This window comes from Sceloporus occidentalis, unplaced genomic scaffold (genome assembly GCF_023333645.1).
Source record: "Sceloporus occidentalis isolate IW3139 unplaced genomic scaffold, rSceOcc1.0.p SCAF_3, whole genome shotgun sequence".
Taxonomy (NCBI): Eukaryota; Metazoa; Chordata; class Lepidosauria; order Squamata; family Phrynosomatidae; genus Sceloporus; species Sceloporus occidentalis.
This window is the reverse complement of record NW_028316983.1, coordinates 25908180-25927640: the sequence shown is the minus strand read 5'-3', so window position 1 is coordinate 25927640 and position 19461 is coordinate 25908180. Positions and strand designations below refer to the sequence as shown.

The window sequence follows — 19461 nt, the reverse complement described above, 5'->3', positions numbered from 1 at the left end:
ATAGCATAAGGATATATTCTGCTGACAGTAGTGGAAGCAGAGTAGGATAAACAGGAACTTGGTACATGTGGATGCACAAAGGTACATTGTACATTAAGCAATGGGGCCCATCTGTTGGCATGTGTGCACTGTTGCTATTCAATAGTGGGGTTGTGTAACACTGGCGAAGAATATCTCCTTAAACAAAGATTTTTGCAAGGCTGTGGAGATGCTGGATTGCAGCCAGAACCTAGAAAATGCATTGGGGAAGGTTAAATCCAATTGGCATTTCCACTTAGATCAGACCCTTTGAATCAATGGGACATGCATAGGTATTGATTTACCATTCATGAATTGATTCATACTTGGACTATCCATTAGATTTAGGCCAAGAGTAGGTAAAGTGCAGCCCGAGGGCTACATACAACTCACAGGACCATTTTTCTATTCTCCCTATGCCCCCCAAATGTTCTCTGGAGGTATGGAGGGCATTTCCAACATGTTTTAAAGCTCCTTGAACCCCAAGGGGAAGTCTTTTTTTTTTCTTTTTCTTTTTTTTGCAAAATTTTGCAAAGAACCTTTTGGGCCCCAAAATGTCCTGCAGGGGGTGTGAGGGCACTTCTATCACATTTGGGACAAACATGGGGCAACCTGGACCCAAGAGAAGCCTTTTGAAAACAGAAAGTAAAGAAGTGACTTCCTCTTATTTTAAAAGACCTTCCCTGGACCTAAAATGGCCCAGGAAGTGTAAAAAAATGACAAGAATGCTACCTTGTCTTCTGGAGATCATTTGGGGGCAAAAAAACATTTTTGTTTTCTGGAGCAAGGGTGGCAGGGATGTGGCCCTCCAAAGTCTCCTGGAGAGCTCATGCAGTTCCCTACAACTTCCACAATTTCCCTCCCTGCTTTAGGCTATAGATGACAGACCCCTGAATCAGTGGCTATACATACTGGTTGGAAGACCTTTAGTTTTCATGCCACCTTTCTCTCAAAAAGGGACCCAAGGTGGCTCACAAGATTGTTGTGATCCTTTCCCTCCCCAAAAGAAAAAAAAACTTTTCCAAGTGCTGGTGACAATACCTTCATTTCCCTCCAGATGACATAGCTGAATGCAAATGAAAGAATATCAAATCTTCTTCAAGAACTGAGAACTGTTAGAAGGAGCTCAAATAAAAATTTTCTTGGAATTAAATAAAGGCACGAGGGGGAAAATGAAGAGAAACTATTCAAAGGTGGGCAAATAGCAGCCCTCCAGATGTTGGTGGACTGTCTGCAATTGATGTTAGGCACAGTCAATAGTGAGGGGCCGGGGGAGTTGCAGTGCAATATCTGGTTCCCATAAGTTGCCCACCCCCGTATTAGATCGACACAAGCCCTCTAGAGACTGTAGAGCTTCCTTTTTCAACCTTTATGATACTTATCTCAGAAGGAGAATGAAGTAGCTTTTATGCCCCTCTTCGGCGATGTACAGAAACCTGGCCAATCAAATCATACTGATTTTATTATGTTTACACCTTGCTTTCATTGAGACAGCATGCACAGGGCTCGCAGCAACCATCTAGAAATAAAACAAACCCCAACCTTCTTAGTTTCAGTGGGGTTCCTGCATCGTGTAACTTCAGACTATTCTGTGCCCTAAGAAAAGAATAAAATTATATCCTAAGGTTCTGTTCTCTTTGCTGAATATGTCAATGTAGTATCTTTTTTTAAAAAAAAAATGTAGCCTCGTTACCCTAATTGGAAATAATCTTTATTTAGTTCTACTCTAGTAATTTCCAAAGCTCCCCATTATTGAGAGCTGTGTTTTACAGTATTCCTTCTTGAAAACACTACACAGGAGGCAAACTGTACTTATGCACAAATTAAGAGAACACCAGTAAACAATAGGTAAACAGATGTTTAAAAGGTCTTTTCAGTGGAGAAGAGAAAAAGCAGGGAACCCCTGAGACAAAACAGAAATTGCACCTTACCCCAGCAGGTGGTATGTAAATGATAGTGTACATTTAGTCTATTGCAGGGGTGGGAATGATGCACCACCCCCCAGGTATCATTGTACTGCTGCTCCCAGCATTCCTTTGCTATGCTGGTCAGGGCTGCTGAGAGTTTAATCCAACAGCATCTGGAGAGCCTTATAATTCTCATTCCTAATCTACCGCATTAAAGAAAGGAAAAGAAAAAAAAAGGTGGGAGGGAGACAGCCAATAAAGGTAGCTATGTTGGTCTATGAGTAAAAATAGTGTTGGGCAATACCTTCATTGGGATCAACCAAAATGCCACAGCAGAGCACATGATTTTGAGTCAGTAGCAGCCCGTGGCTGCCATGTTATCAGGACAGTAAATACACTCCAGGTGTATTTAAAACAGCAGTTCAAGGTGCTAGACCTATTTAGGAATAGCGTTCATCACCTTGGGCTAGACAATGCCAACTGTTCGGTGGACTTCTAATTGGCTGACTGGCCAAACCCAAAGGGTGCTCACCAATGGCTCCTCCTCATCTTGGATAGAAGCGACTAGCAGGATGCCTTAGATTCTATCCTGGGCCCAGTGCTATTCAACATCTTTATCAGTGACTTGGATGATGGATAATGGGCATGCTTATGAAATTTGCAGATGACACCAAATTAGGAGGGGTAACTAATAGCCCAGAGGACAGGATCAGAATTTAAAATGACCTTAACAAATTAGAAAGCTGGGCCAATACTAACAAAATGAATTTCAACAGGGAAAGTGGTATGCTACAACATTTGGGCAGTAAAAATGAAATCTACAGATATAGGATGGATGACCCCTGGCTTGACCACAATTGACAGCAAAAGGGATTTTGGAGTCACTCCAGCCTGGAGAAGAGATGGTTAAAAGGTGATACGATAACCATGTTTAAATATTTGAAAGGATAAATATACTGAGGATGGGGCAAGCCTGTTTTCTACTGCTCCAGGACACAGAGCAATGGATTCAAACTACAAGAAAATAAATTCCACCTAAACATTAGGAAGAAAAAGAAAACCTATGGAAAACCTGGCATGGATTCACTGTTCCCCTGACATGGGAACCACCAGCTGCCACCATTTTCCATTTTCCAATCCTCTTCATTGGTAGTACAAGAAAAGAGAAGTAAGGGGGAAGGTTCACTACTTTCACTGTTCCCTCCTCTCTCATTCAGGCCAATCCTGATAAAGGATTCTGGAGAGTTCAAAGCCTGCATATTTTGGTGACATTTAGATGGGCCTTGCTATGCTAGCCAAACAGAAGAACAGGAATGACTAAACATTTGCCAAATTTTAAATTAGCCTTCAGATTATATCATTTACATTTGTTAATATAATAAGGAATTGGTACTCCTAGATCAGATCTATCTTTTGTCTACTCTGTTGATCCCCCAAATCAGAATATACTGCTGGGTGGCCTCTTTGCTTTTTTTTAGTGGAGAAAGGGTTTGTCAAGATGACCTAGAAGAAAGCTTTTCAGACTTTAGGATTTCTTGCACATATATTTTCCCTGCTGCCATTTCACTCTTTAATCCAAAGCATCACATCTGGTGGTGGCAGCAGGAGCAGTATTGCTCTAAAAAGAAGATAGCTGAAAAATAATAAATAAATAAATGTTTAAAAATACATCCAGGGGATGAAGTTTTATTTCTGATAGATTATGTCAGATGTGTCCATTTTTATGGTTATGCCAAAGCCATTTGTAAGGTGTTCATCTATCACTTTAGCCATTACAATGAAAGGCATGTCTGGATGGGAATGATTGATGGGCTGCTATCATTAACAGTAAGGTGCGCTTACTGCAAAGTAGTTGTGGCGAAACAAGGAGATTTGTCAATTTTGCCATTGAAAAGAGACAATAAACTAGGTCCTTTAAACTCACCTTGTGCCCAACATAGATACATCACAGAAAGTTTTATTAGTATTGCTGCAGAAAATGTTAAATAAAAGCATTGAAGTATATAATGTACCAGTTCTGCTACATGCTTTTGTGTTGTGTGCCTATTTAATAAGCAGCCATCACAACCGCCTTTCTGGGTTTTTTTTTTTTTTGGGGGGGGGGGGTTAAGTGCTCATCTCCTACCCCCCATCAGCCAGCCCTGCCATCTGATTACCCTGTATATTCAACACCCTGGAAAATCTGCCAGGAGAGATGAAAAAGGGAGCATGGACCTTTGGAGAAACCTGACCTTGATGCTGGGGCAGAGATGGAAATGGAGAGTATGGTCATGAGGTCTTACAGCAATATGCCACTTGATGCCACCTTTTCTTCACTGAAGCAGATAGATCCAAATGTCATTGCTTATGTCTTCCATAAATAGAATCACATAGCATTTTTGCAACTTGTTACTGTCTATTACATAGCACGGATTAAACGTCAGGCAGGGGACTTAAGGGAAAGGCTCCTTCTGGATCCCAGATACATTTGCTGATGGAACAACAGTCCACATGGATTAGTCAGTCAATATACAATACTAGCAAAGTGTTGCACTAGAACTGCAGAAACCAGAGTTTAAATTCTGCACTCAGCCATAAAGCTCACTAGTGCAGTGCCTGTCTTTTAAACTTAATCTACCTTGCAGGGCTCTTATGAGGATAAGATGGAGATGGTAGAGGACAAATGTGATGTTGCAGAGTGAAGTAAAAATGTTGTTGTGTTTATGAGAGAAATTAAGGTAAGGTACAGCCATGTATGTAGCGTGCGTGTGTGTGTGTGTGTGTGTGTGTGTGTGTGTGTGTGTTGTGTGCCTTCAAATCGTTTTCGATTTATGGTACTCTTAAAGCAACCTATCATGGGGTTTTCTTAGCATGATTTGTTCAGAGGATGTTTGCCATTTCCTTTTCCTGAGGTTGAGAGCATGTTACCCAGGGGGTTTCATGACCAAGCTGGGAATCGAACTCTGGTCTCCAGAGTTGTAGTGCAGCAGTCAAACCACCATGCCACACTGGCTCTCATGTAACATATAGTAAAGGAAATGAAAAGTGATCTGTCACGAGGGGACAGGTTACTCCCAAGTCATGTTGGGAGTGAGTGTTGATTTGTGGAGTGGCTGAGCGGTGTTAAAAAGGCTAGATGGAGGTCAGAGAGGGACTGGGATGTGTGTTAGAAAGAGAGTGAGAAATAGGCTGAAGTTAAGGATTTGAGTCAAAGATATGTTACACTGCATATGCACTGCAGAAATAATGTAGTTTGACATCACTTTAACTGTCATGGCTCCATTCTATGGAATCCTGGGATTTGTAGTTTGTTGTGACACCAGAGCTCTCTGACAGAGAAGGCTAAATACCTCACAAAACTATAAGTCCTAGAATTTCATAGCAATGAGCCATGGAATTTAAAGTGGTGTCAAAACTGCATTATTTCTGCAGTGCAGATCCCACCTGAGTTGGGGTCAGTTAGGTTTTGGATGTTTTAAATAAGTAACTGTTAGTTTTATGTTAAAATTCAGTTAATAAAATATTTTTATATGATATCCGTGTGCCTCTGTGTTTATTGGGATGTTTGAGTTTAGACGCATGGTGTCTGTGATGGTGGCACGTATTCAAGGGTGGTGGGATCCAGCAGTGAGATTAGAGGAATAAAGTTGGAGGCATGAACCACAAGGGCATGGCAGACGTAGAAGGTCTCACAAGAGCCATGTAAACTGCTTTGATCCCCTTAATGGAAAAGGATGAGATAAAGAATGTAAATAATCCATAGAAATCTAACAATGTGTACCAGAAATATAGAAGCCATTTCCCTCCAATAGTCTACTTTGTAGTCCACCACCCAGAGCACTATATGTGTTGGACTGCAACACCTGTCACCCCCAGATTTTGAAAGGTAGGTCTCTTTGAAATTATGCTGACTGAAATGATATTAAAATGATATATTTGGAGTTAGATCTCCACAAGCTGAGCCCCAAATTTGTTTTTCAACTATGGGCCCTTTCTCATTGCACAATTATGGCACTATATTTACTTTTTTACTGTCATGGCAACTTCCTGTGGAATCCTGGGATTTGCAGTATGGAGGTGGGCTTTAAATTCTTGATCAGAGAGCTCTAGAGACCAAGCTACCACCCCCAAGATTCCATAGGATGCACCCATGTCAGTAAAAATGGAAAAACAGTGGTATAAATGTATACAGTAAAAAGGCTCTAGCAAGATATGAATCTGAAAAACTCAGGTCTGTAATTTGGCAGATTTCATCTCCGCCTCAGCTGCTCAGAATGTCAAGTATTTCAAAAATAGGGGCAAGGGGCAGTCACTAATAAATCTGATGTTCTATATTTAATGTAGAGTGATATAATACCCCTAAGCAGGGGAAGAGGCTATAGTTTAGTAGGAGATGGTTTTGCATGCAAAAGACCTTACGTCCAGTTCTCAGCATCTGCAGCTAAAGGATAGTAGAGGTAAGAAATGCAGTTGCATAGAACCTACCCAGAAAGTAGCTCCTGCTTGTTGGAATAGACAACACTGCTCCAAATGGACAAATGGTCTGATTCAGTCAAAAGCAGCCTCCTGTACATTTACATGAAGAGGCAATTTATGACATGTCAACATAAAGACAAGCGACAACCATGGACCCTTTGTCTTTTCTTGGGAAATACACCTGTTCAGCTAATGTAGCTATTCTTTGGAGTGCTCCCCCTCCACCCAAATCCGATGGTAAAATCTGACTACAATAAACCCACAGCACTGCACAGCACAAAAGCAAGGAGCATACATGTATAATCCACACACCTAACCAACAACAAATGCAACAAATTATGAATGAAGGAGTAGATGTTATTGTAAGGAGGCCACCATAACACTAGAAAGGTAGGATAATGCTAGAAGAAACGGTTGGGTCTAAAAAATTTAACTTTGGGATTACAACCTCCATCATTCCACTCACAGGCTGCATGTGGGTAGGTGGGAGTTGTAGTCAACCGAATATCATTAGCATCACATTTGCATCTTGTTCTTTCTCCAAGGAATATAGGCTTCATGGGCGTTAACTGCACTTTATTATGAAAACAACCATGTGTGATAGACAAGATTAAGGCTACATCCGCATTGAAAATATAATCCAGTTTTACTCCACTTTAACTGTCATGGCTCCATGCTACAGGATTTTGCAACTTGTGGCATCAGAGCTCTCTGACAGAGTACGCTAAATGCCTCACAAAACTACAGTTCCCAGAATTCCATAGCATGGAGCCATGGTAGTTCAAGTGGGACCAAACTGGATTATTTTTGCAGTGCAGCTGCAGCCTGAGAGTGTGTGATGAGACCAAGGCCAGCTACTGAGTTTCATGCTTAAAGGGAAAATCTGCTCTCAGCTCTTCATGTTCAATGCACAACACTCTGAACAATAAACTACATTATGTTAAACTGGTTAACTGATATGTGAAAAAATTCTGTCAGTGAGGGGGAAACACTAATCAGAGGGTCTTATTAAAGGTGTCATCCGCACATTCCTTTTCAGAGGTGATACTGGAGCTGAGGTAATGAAAACAGAATGAGAGGGCATGAAAAAGACTGTATTAAAGATAGCTTCCCTTCTGGCAAAGACAGGTAACATTTGCTCATTAAAATTTCCAGTGATCTCACATTCTTTTTAAGAGCTCAAAAAGAGACTCCTATATTTAGGGTTTAGTGATATGCAAATTTGATTAAATTTAGCCAATGCATGAATTGATTAATGAGTTAAAAGGCAGAGATTAGCCAAGATAAGTGTATTTGTGTATGTGTGTGTGTATTTGATCAACTGGCACCACTAGAAAATATGCACACAACCCAAATGTAGGAAGTTGTAAAATGAACACAACATACTGGAGGCAGCCAAGTGCCAGAGTTCTTAATTTGGATAACTTTCTGTGTCTATAGCTGCATCCACACTGCAGAAATAACCCAGTTTGACTCCAATTTAACTGCCCTGGCTCCATGCGATAGAGGTCTGGGAACTGTCATTTTGTGAGACTTTTAGCCTTCTTCGTGAGGGAGCACTAGTGCCACAGTAAGCTACAATTCCCAGGATTCCCTAGCACTCAGCGTGAGCAGATGGAGCAGTGTCAAAATGGATTATTTCTACAGTGTAGATTGGATTTAAGAAAAAGGGAAAAAAGGAGGGATGCCATATCCCGCCTGCAGGCGGGACTGTCCCGGTTTTAGCGGCACCAGCCCGGTCCTGGCCTGGTTACTGTGGATTCACGGTTTTGGGGCTGGCCCCTGGGCCGGGTGCACTCATGTGGCCGCTGTGAGTATGCAGCCGCTCATGCAGCCGGCAGCCTGGCCGGCTGGCCAGCCAACCACTCCTCCTCCTCCGTCTCCGCCTCCGCATGCTCCCATGGAGGCCACCCGCAGCAGCCACCTCTTTCTTTTCTGCGTGGCCATGTGGCCGCGCTGCCCACCCATGTGGCCGCGCTGCCCGCCCTCTTCCTCTTCCTCCTCCTACTCCTCCGCGCTGCCCGCCTACCTCCACCTCCGCCTCCATCTCTGCCTCCGCGTGCTCCCACGGAGGCCACCCGCCACCTTTACTTTTCCACGCAGCCATGTAGCCGTGCTGCCCGCAGCACTTGCTTCGGCTGCGGCCGGCACCAGCTCGTGCTTGTCCCGCTTGCACACCCACATGTGGGGCTGTAAATGGAGCACTCGTCCCCTGGCTTGAGGCTCGCTGGCCAATGGCAGAAGAGCGAGGGCAGGCCTGTTTCCAGCCCAGCCCGCCATTGGCCAGCCTCAAGGAGGAGGCGGAGACGAGGAGGAGGAGGAGGAGTGAGCCTATGGGCCAGGGGGAGGGAAAAGTGCCCTTTCTTGGCGCATGGTGAGGAGGAGGAGGAGGGGGAAACAGGAGGAGGAGGAGGAAGAAGAGGAGGAGGGTGCCCATTTTCAAAGGTTTTTTCCCCTCCATGTCCTCCATTTTGAGCATGCCTAAGAAACATGCATTTATATTAACATTTTTTAAAAAATTATCAATTTTTTTCGCATGTCCTCCATTTTTATAAAAGTGTCCTACATTTGAAAATGTTGTCCTACATTTGTCCCGGTTTGGAGGTCCTGACTTATGGCAACCCTAGATGCAATGGATTCTTTTTGGTCTACTTTTACAGAAACATTTACAAAAATCATCAGTGATTAAGGCCTAATAAGAATGTACTGGATTATTTTTAAACTCTCACTAGTCTCTCTCTCACACACACAAATACACACAAACACAGGTCTGGTAGGCAAATTACAGCATCCCCCTTGTGACTGATCATCATGTGTTGGGGGGGGGGGGGAATGAAATAGCAAATGAAAAAATCTACACAGTTTTTTGCAGGAATGGGAAGCGAGCATATTCCTGCAGGCCCCTATGTAGATTTCTTAGCCTGCCATGACGTTTCCAGAATATATCCCTCCAAAACATTGCGTCAGAATTGGCCCTGAAGTAAGCCTCTGTCGCAGGAGAGATACATTGAAGGAAACACTGGAGTTCTCTCAGATGAACAACTCCTTGCTATTTCAGGAAGGCAAGACCGCCTGAGGAATATGTGTATGCCCACAAGCACTGCAAGCGTGTACCCTGAAAATCACACACAAATACAGTCACACAGACATGCCACCCACTCAGTCTTTGCTCAGACGTTTCTCCCCCACCGCCTCACACGCACGTCTCCTTTCTCTGAGGGGGAGTATTGCACATAATAACAATGTTATGAAGGGTGTTTCTGACTCATGGTCACAGCTTCCTAATGGGATCTTTTTTTCATCTTTATGTGCTGGCTCCAGGGGGAGATTTCCTAGCCTGAGGCTGTGTCCACACTGCAGAAATAATCTGGTTTGATACAGCTTTAACTGCCCCAGCTCTGTACTATGGAATTCTAGGAATTGTAGTTTGTTCTGGCACCAGAACTCTTTCACAAAGAAGGCTAAATGTCTCACAAAACTACAATTCCCAAAATTCCACAGCATGGAGCCAGGGCAGTTAATGTGGTGCCAAACTGGATTATTTTTGCAATGCGGCTGCAGCCTGAGAGTGTGTGAGTATGTGTGAAAGAGGGTGAGATTTCCTAGCTTGAGGCTGCATCCACACTGCAGAAATAATCTGGTTTGACACCGCTTCAACTCTGGTGCTGCAACAAACTACCATTCCCAGAAGTCCATAGCATGGAACTGTGGCAGTTAAAGCAGTGTCAAACCAGATTATTTCTGCAGTGCAGATGCAGCCCCAGAGAAGCTACTCCTCCTTCCCACAAAACGCCAGTTGTGAGAAGGGAAGTTGATCTCTCACAAATGTCTCACAATTCCTGTCCTACTAAGGAAGAGGAGCTGGAAAAAGGCTCACACAGAACTTTTCCTTGTCTCTGATGCATACTTTGGAGATATACTCTCAAAAGTTGTTTCTCCATGGGATTCTGTTCTAGGCACACACACTCTCACACAAACATACACACTGAGAATACAATTGTTTTGAAACTGAGGGCTAGGAAAAGAGTCGGATATTATCACTATCATCATTATCAACAACAACAACAACAACAAATACAGTATTGAACTGGGATTGCTGGTTGAAGTCCCCACTTAGTCAAGAAAATCCCCAGGAGGCCTCAGCCCAGCCATGCTCTCTCAGTTTAACCTACTCCACAGGGTTGTGCTGAGGATAAAATGGAGTGGGTGGCATAATAACCATGTATACGACTGAAAAAATGGTAGCACACAGTGGTTTGAGTGTTGGGCTATGATTTTGGAGACCAGAGTTCGATTCCCCACTTGACCATGGAACCCACAGAGTGGCCTTGGACCAGTCACATGCCCTCAGCCTCAGGGGAAAGCAATGGCAAACCTCCTCTGAACAAACCCTGCCTAGAAAACACCATGATAGGTTCGCCTTAGGGTCCCTATAAGTTGGAAACGACTTGAAGGCACAGAAAAACAACAAATTAAGTATATTTTCTGAGGGAGACTATTTGTGTTACCCCACACACTAGACCTGGCATATCTTTCCTTAATAGAATGTAAGGTGCCAGAACGTAATCCAGGGCTGGTCTTAGGATCCATCCTTTGTAGCCTTTAAAATGGGCATCATCTACTCACAGCTATGTTGTCAATAGTACACTCCCTCTAAACTGGTTCTCAGATGCTACAAGGTAACATGTACCTTGATACAACCTCTAACAATAAGATTGTTATTTTTGTGTGCCTTCAAGTTGTTGTTATTATTGTTGTTGTTGTTACAGTTTATTTATAAAGTGCCTTAAATTTACATAATCAGTTAAGTTAAAATAAAGACCTGCCTGAGGTGTACAATAGCAAGTAAACAATAATAAAAGCACATGTTAAAATACAACAGTAAAATTTATGGGAAAACAGGTTAAAACAAAGGTAGTCTAGCCAAGGCATTCTCTGTATTAAGAGGTTTTCTGGAAGATTTTTTTCAGAGGGTATTTGCCTTTGCTTCTTCTGAGGCTGAGAGAGAGTGACCTGCCTAAGGTCACCCAGTGGGTTTCCATGGTCGAGTTGGGATTCAAACTATGGTCTCCAGAGCTCTTGCCCAACATTCAAACCACTACATCTTGCTGCCTTTTTCCCTCCCATACATATGTAGACAAGGAACCTGCCTGAAGGAACATAATTGTTGCACTTGAAACTAATGACAAGGACACACATATATCCTCATTCAGCTGAGATTCCCCCTTCAGGCACATGCACACAAATGTATACTCACATGCATATGCATGGGTTTGAAGAGGGAACTTCAGCTAAATAGAGATGCCCACACACATACAGACACTCCTATGGCCTGCCACCTGGGAGGAACATCCCTAACCCCAATTGCTGTTGTGTGCCTTCAGGTCATTTCCAATTTATAGCAACTCTATGGGGTTTTCTGGGGCTGAGAGTATGTGTCTCACCCAGTGGGTTCCCATGGTCAAGTAGGGAATCAAACCTTGATATCCAGAATTGTAATCCAGCGCTCAAATCACTATACCACACTGCCTCTCAGCCTAGACCCTACTTTAAAGGGATCTCATACATTTTTCACCAACATGTGTTGTTACATTGTACAAAGTCTGTGGGGGTGTGAGCAGGAATGAGAACCATCATGGTGCAATGGTATTGGATTAGGACTCTGGGAGGCCAGGGTTCAAATCCTCACTCAGCTACATAACCCACTGGATGACCTTGGGCAAGTCACACTCTCTCAGCCTCAGAGGAGAGCAATAGTAAACCCCCTCTGAACAAATCTTACTAAGAAGCCCCCATTAGGGCCTTAGGGTCATCATACATACAAAATGACTTGACAACAACAATGAGCAGAGAATAACGTAACACTTATTCTGTACAGGCTCCTATGACTGTAGTTCTCTGGTAAACTTCTTTGTGGGATAATTCTAGAGTTTTCTATTTTACCCATCTGTGGTAGTGTTCATACGCTGAATATAAAATCTGATAAAATGGGCAGAGTCCATGAAAGCTTAAGCTAGAAATGTTTTCTTTCAGTTAGTCTCAAAGGTGCTACTGGACTTCTTTATATATATTTTTTGTATTTCACACAATTCTTTTGGGCCAGAAATGACCACTCTTCCACTGCTTTAGGAGCCCATTTTGCTACCAACTTAACACTTAAAGAAATTATATGGGGGGGGGGGAGTAGGGAAGAGAAAAATGCAAAGTCTTAGATGGAAGAAAAATAATATTATGTAAAACAAACAATATATCCCTTACCCCTTCCTTTCTGGAACACCAGTAAATGAGTGCACACAGGCCTCTAAATCTTCATTTTGCTTCTCACATTAACTCTGTGAGGTGGCAAAGGGGTCATGTAGCACCTTTGAGACTAACTGAAAAGTTGGTTGCATCTACTTTGCATAGAGTTTGCGTAGATATTGCATACTGATTTTCCAGATTAACTCACCTATGTCTCTAAATTCTGTGAGACAGGTTAGGTTTAAAGACAGATCCAAGGTCACTTGTAAACTCAAGGGTCTCGTGACAATCACACTTCTTGATCTGTGAGGGGACATTGCACCCACCTCCTGATCTCTGGTTTTCTTTGATTCTAAACCTCATCATCCCTGACCACTGGGATGGGAATTATTGCCCGAAGATCTGGAAGGCAATGTTCATACAACTCAACCAGTTTGGGGGACTGAAGACTTGCCGTGGTTTGACCATGGGAACCCACTTGGGCCAGTCACACTCTCTCAACCTCAGAGGATGGCAATGACAAACCCCATCTTAAGAAAACTGCTAAGAAATCCCTGTGATGGGGTTGCCTTAGGGTCATCATAAGTCAGAAACCACTTGAAGTCCCACAACAACAGCAACAACAAGGACTTACTTAGCCCCAGGACCCCTTACCATCTTCTTCTTCTCCCCCCTCCCATCTATTTGGTCTCTCTGTTTCTCTCTCTCTCTCTCTCTCTCGCACACACACACACACACACACACACACACACATTATTTTAATGTGCAAAAGATGTCAGTTCCTTGATCCGCACACCCAGTTTGTTCTAGGCACACACAACTTGAGAAAAGACAACTTTGGAGCTTGAGGACTAGTGACCACACCTACTCTGGATGGAGATAGAAACTCCCTTCTCTGGAGGGTTTTCAGGGCTGGGAGCAAGGAGGGGAAGAGATCCAGTCTGGGATCTTTCTGCCAGGACTTGCCAGGATCAAGGATCCCACTATTTTATGGATACACTGGCTGCATCCACATGACAGAAATAACTTGGTTTGACACCACTTTAAGTGCCAAGGCTAAATGCTATGGCATTCTGGGAACTGCAGTTTGTTGTGACACCAGAGGAGAGCCCAGAATGCCATAACATTGAGCCATGGCACTTAAAGTGGTGTCAAATCAAATTATTTCTGCCCTGTGGATGCAGCCATTGTCTCTACCTGGGGATCCGGTCCAAACCATTCCTAGCAGGCCCGGGTGAATGAGCAGAAGAGAAATTCCTGGGCGAACAGGGTTCGAATCCCGCTCAGCCAGGGAAACCCACTGGATGACCCTGGGCAAGTCACACTCTCTCAGCCTCAGTGGATGGCCATGGCAAACCCCCTCTGAAGAAACTCTCCAAGAAAACTCCATGATAGGTTTGCCTTACGACTGCTATAAATTGGAAACGACAAGAAAGCACACAATAACCACCACCATCCTGGGGACTGGAGACTCCATCATCCCTTTTCCTTGCAATATGAAGGGGGATGTGGCCCTCTTTTCTTCAGACTGACGAGGGCACTGGCCTCAACCCTTGTTCTTGGGTGCCTTCCAGTCCTTAGGGAGTTTCCTTATCATGGAGTTTCCCTGGCAAGTCTCTTCCCAAGGGCTTTGCCATTGCCCTTGCCAACCTCAGAGGCTGAAAGAGTGTGACTGGCCCAAAGTCACCCAGTGGGTTTCTATGGCCGAGCCGTAGCAAGTCTTCGATTCCCCCAGATGAGTCAGATGAGCTCTGCCTTCCAGATCTTTGGGGCAATCATTCCCACCCCAGTGACTTGCCCATGGCCACCAAGTGGCTTTGCATTGCCATTGCCCTTGCCATCCTCAGAGGCTGAGAGAGTGTGACTTGCCCTAAGCCAACCAGAGGGTTCCCACTGCCATTTCCCCTTGCCATAGTCAGAGGCTGAGAGAGTGTGGCTTGCCGGGATTCGAACCCAGAGTCCCAACCCAACGCAGCTCAAAAAGCACCAGCCCTCCCTTCCCCATCGCCCTCCTTACCTTCGGGGAGACCTTGTGGGGTGGGGTGGGGGTCCTCTTCCCTCTTTCAGCTGGGCTCCCTCCTGTGCAAAGGGAAACTTTGCGAGGCACCCATGACAGTCCCGATCTTTCTTCTCGGAGGAACCCCGGAGTAAGAGAGGAGGAAGGAAGGAAGGAAGGAAGGAAGGAAGGAAGGAAGGAAGGAAGGAAGGGCAGCGCTGCCCAATCCGGATCAGCACCAAGGGGGACCGGACAGAGCTTTGCCTTGGCAGCCGAGTTGCTCCTGCAGCCTCGTCGCCACTGCAGCGTTGGACTCGCGTGGATCGCGTGGGGGAAGACACGCGTGGGCCAGGAGGGGAGAGCCCTACCCCTGCTCTCCTCTCTTCTGCTCTGCCTGCCACCCACGGAGCAAGAGTGAGTGAGGGACTGAGTGAGTGGCAGGTCCAGGAGTGGGAGGGACAAGGCACGGGGGGGGGGGGAGAAGAGGGGAAGGAGGGGTGGCCAAGGGGGCAAGCAGGGAGGGAGATAGGGGAAAGGACCAGTCCAGATGCCCTGGGGCTTTCCCTTGGCTGCTTTGAGCCAAAAGTCCATGCAACGCCTGACTTTTAAGATGCAGGGATGGGAATAAAGTCTTGGCTGGGAGCGAAGGACCATCCCATCCCAAAGCCTTCCCCAACAGGGCTTTGGAGCAAAGGACAGGGCTCTGGGGCAAACAGGGCTCTGGAGCAAACAAGGATTTGGAGCAAAGGGGATATCCCACCCCAAAGCTTGCTTGCAAAATGGATTTCCTACATCAGGGTCGGCCTTATCAAGGGATCCCTGTTGGGGTGATTTGGGATGGGATGGTCCTTTGCGCCAAGCAAAAATGGCTTGCTTGTTGCTTGCAACATGGCTTTCCTGCCATTGGGGTCTGTCCCATCGAGGGATCCCTGTTGGGAGGATTTGGGATGGGATTGGACTTCACTGATGGAGAAGGGGGAGGATCTGCATGGATTTCCAGCCCCGAGGCTGACTTTCGTAGTTATTGCCATCCTGCTTGGGCAAAAGAGCAAACCCTACTCCCCCCTTGAAAGAGCTTGAAAGGGCACAAGAATGGAAAGTCAGTCTTCCAATGGATCTTGCAGCCCCTCAGGGCCATTCAGACTAAGGGAAAGGGAGAGGTTGGGAGCAATTCAAGTTGAGAGGGGGAGGTCTGGTTTACCTTAATCCTTTTGAATGTTTGTTATCCTGGCTGTTTGCCGTAATAAATTAATGAAAAGAAATGAATGAACGTTTGCAACACACTGTCGGCTCTGTAGGCAAAGGGATCTAGTAGCATCTTTGAGACTCATTGAAAGAAAGACAGCTGGAAGCATGCGCTTTCCTAGGTTTAAGCCTACTACGTGTTGTTGTTGTTGCTGCCGCTGTGTGCCTTCACATCGTTCCCTGTCGACTCTTTCATGGGGTTTCTCTGACAAGTTTCTTCAGGGAGGGGTGCCATGGCCATCCTCTGAGGCTGAGAGAGTGTGACTTTCCCAAGATTAGCCAGTAGGTTTTCATGGCCAAACAGGCATTCAGACCCTGGTCTTCAGAGTCGTGTAGTCCAATACTCCAACCACTACACTACGCTGAAGTAGGCTCATGCTACCAGCTCTTCCAGTTGGTGCTACAAGATTCATTTGCAGACTGATTTTCCAGACTAACACAGCTATGTCTTTGACTACTCCTTGTTGCAATGCAGATGAACTCCGGGGATGCAGTCAAATTCCTTTCCTTTAACTTGGCCCTGGATTAGTCTGAGAGTGAGGACTAACTGTTGTGGGTGAAGAGCTGGTGCCAACTTTGCTGGACTGGGCTGTGTTTGTTCATTTGTTGGTTTCAATCAGAGGTGGAGGGACCTTTCCTTCCTTGCATAGATGATGACCATATTGACAATTGAATCTTCTCTCAGCTGGATTTTAGAAAAGTTCCATTTTTTACTACCATTTCCAGTAGCCCTCAGATGCCTGCTGGGGAATTCTAGTTGTTGTTGTGTGCCGTCAAATAGCTGTCGACTTATGGAGACCCTAAGGCCATACTAATGGGATATTTCATGGCAATATTTGTTCAGATGAGGTTTACCATTACCTTCCCCTGAGGCTGAGAGCATGTGACCTGCCCAAGGTCACCCAGTGGGTTAACACGGCCAAACTGGGTACTGAACCCTTGTCTCCAGACTTGTAGTCCAGTGCTCAAAGTCTTAATCCAACATAGTTAAATAATGCTCAAACCACTATGCCACGCTGGCTCTAGGAATTATGGTCCCAAAAGTATATTTTTCCAAGCTCTGATCTCAATTTGGATGAAAGGATCCTGCTGAGGGCAACTGGGCAGCTTAGAGAGTGCCAGGCAGGCCAGGTGGCACATCCGGCTGTATTCCCCATCACCTCACCTCACCAACATAATATAACCTCCTTCTCATCTGCTGAGATGGCTGAGGTGCCAAAAGGTAGGACGAACCCAAGCCAAGTCCATAACTCTAAACTCTAAAGCATCCTTCCACAATCTGGGCCCTTTAGATTACAATTTACATTTGCTCCAGCCAACATTGCCAATGATGGTAGAACATCTGAAAGGCACATCTGCCCGTCTTCTGGGCTGGGCAAGCCTGAACCAGTCCAAACAACCCCACTGTCTTCCCCACTGTTGGCTCATGCTGATATGGTCCAGAAAGATCTGTCATGTTTATTAGGTTTGTTTCAAATCATTCTGTCCTTCCTTTCAGCTTTCCTGGGAAATTTTTAAAGGAAGATCACAAGTGATCCAAAACACTTCTCAATGCCCATCCACCCAAGAATAATAATAAAAAAATACACACTTAGGCTTAAAAAAAATCAATATAAAACTAGACATAATGCAAAGCAAGTAATTACCAGGGAGATGGCAAAAATGTCAGGAGTAACCACTCAAATATCTGACAGGTCTGCAAATTAACAACGAAAAAGAAAACAAATGGGGACAGGAACAAGCAAGTGCAGAGTAATGATGTGAAACATTTCCCCCATATGTATTACGAAGGTCAGGCCATAGCATACGATTATGAAACTTCCATACAAATCTACAAGCTTCATTGCCTGAAAGAGGGAGCCTTTGAGCCTAAAAGGAGTTATTTTTCCCCTTACCAATTAACAATTACAACCATCTCACTTTACTCCCCCCCCACATCTGGACTTGGGGGTGAGGGGTGCAGAACAAGAATTCTAAGTAGTAGTAGTAGTACTTTGCTCCAGGCTTGCTCATTTTTAATTCCTTCCCAACCCTTCATTTCACTTTTTGACCTGGAAGGCGAGAGCAATATGTCTCCTAGTAATTCTTACCATTCCAGAGAAATCATTTTGGAATATCTGCCACAGAACTCTACATCCTTAGCCTCAAACATCCTCAAATAGTTTTTTTAAAAAACCTCTAACAAAAAAATGTGCACATCTTGAAAATTATGTTATTCTACAGTAGTAGAAGGCTTGCTCCAGAGCTGTTTTTTGTTCCTTCCTGTAGCTACGTTCCAATTCCTTTTTTTTTTTTTTTTTGGAACTGCTCCTAATTCATCCCCCACTGTAACTTCAGTGCAACTACTCTGTTTTGCTTTGCTTTGCCACAGTGGACATGCTGTTCTGAGAAGTCTATATTAAAGTTTAAAATGTCTGTCATGCTATACAAATCCACATGCTCTTTGAAGTCAGTTTTGCATGGAATTTGCTATGAAATAAGTTTGGTGGCTTGAAGATTCACTTCAGGTTTCGTTTCATTCAAATCATAAGGAAAAAAATCAACAGCAGCACAGGCAATGCCAGTTAAATTTTTAAAGCCTGCCACACCACAATTAATAACTAATAAATTTATTTGGCACACACTTTCATGGATTGTATGCCACTTTTTCAGATGCATGAAATGGACTGGAGACCATGGAAGATTATACCAGAGAAAATTCATTATTTTTGAGGTGTCACAAGAGCTTCGGCGTTGGCTTTGCTGCAATGCACTAAAATGAGTTGCGGTTGTGTGACTTCAAATTGCTTCCAACTTATGGTTACCCTAAGAGGAACTTATCATGAGATGTTTTTTTACTTGTTTTGTTCAAAGAGGGATTGTCTTTGCCTTCTTCTGATGTTCACAGAATGTGACTCCCCAAAGTCATCTCATGACTTTCTATGGCCAAGTGGGGATTCACACCTTGGTCTCCAGAATCAACACCCAAACCACTGCACTGCACTGCCCCATTTTGTATGGATAGCCCTGCAGTTTTAGTAGCTGCTTCAGCCTCCCTAAGGTGGCTTCATGCTACTGTGAAGCAGTGCTAGATGTGGCCACTGACTTGATTCCACAGAGCAGGGTTTAGCAAAGTATTGCAAAGTTTTGCTTTTGCTGAACAAAAGGAAGAGGAAGATGATCCTCTTGATGCCAACTTCCAAGAACCTGGAAAAGTTAATTTTGTTTAACTTTTCCCAAGTTCTGCTTCTCTTTCCTGCAGCCCTCAATGCAGTGTGACTCTAGGATTTGAGTGTCCTTAGACAGCCAGCATGATGTAGTGGTTTGAGCTGAGACTATGACGCTGGAGACCAGGGTTGAATTTCTGGTTCGGTAACCCACTGGGTGACCCTGGGCAAGTCACATACTCTCAGCCTCAGGAGAAGGCAATGGCAAACCTCCTCTGAACAAATCTTGCCAAGAAATCCCTGTGACGGGGCACCTTAGAGTTGCCATAAGTCAGAAACGACTTGAGGGCAAACAACAGTAAGACAAGACATCCTCAATGGGCTCCTTCCCTCAGTAAATCAATATGCTCCTCACCTTTGGCATGAGTTGCTTTTCCTCCTCCTCCTCTCATCA

General features: G+C 44.5%; 1 protein-coding gene across 1 annotated transcript in view; it reads right to left on the bottom strand.

Moving 5' to 3' along the window:
* The window catches only part of LOC149315665 (opsin-5-like), a 103210-nt gene extending 88531 nt beyond the window's left edge, over positions 1-14679 (bottom strand). The window contains exon 1 of the mRNA XM_089518504.1: positions 14638-14679. The gene's annotated coding sequence lies outside the window, so the exon portion shown is untranslated. The remainder of the gene's footprint in view (positions 1-14637) is intronic.
* Positions 14680-19461: the final 4782 nt, after the last annotated feature.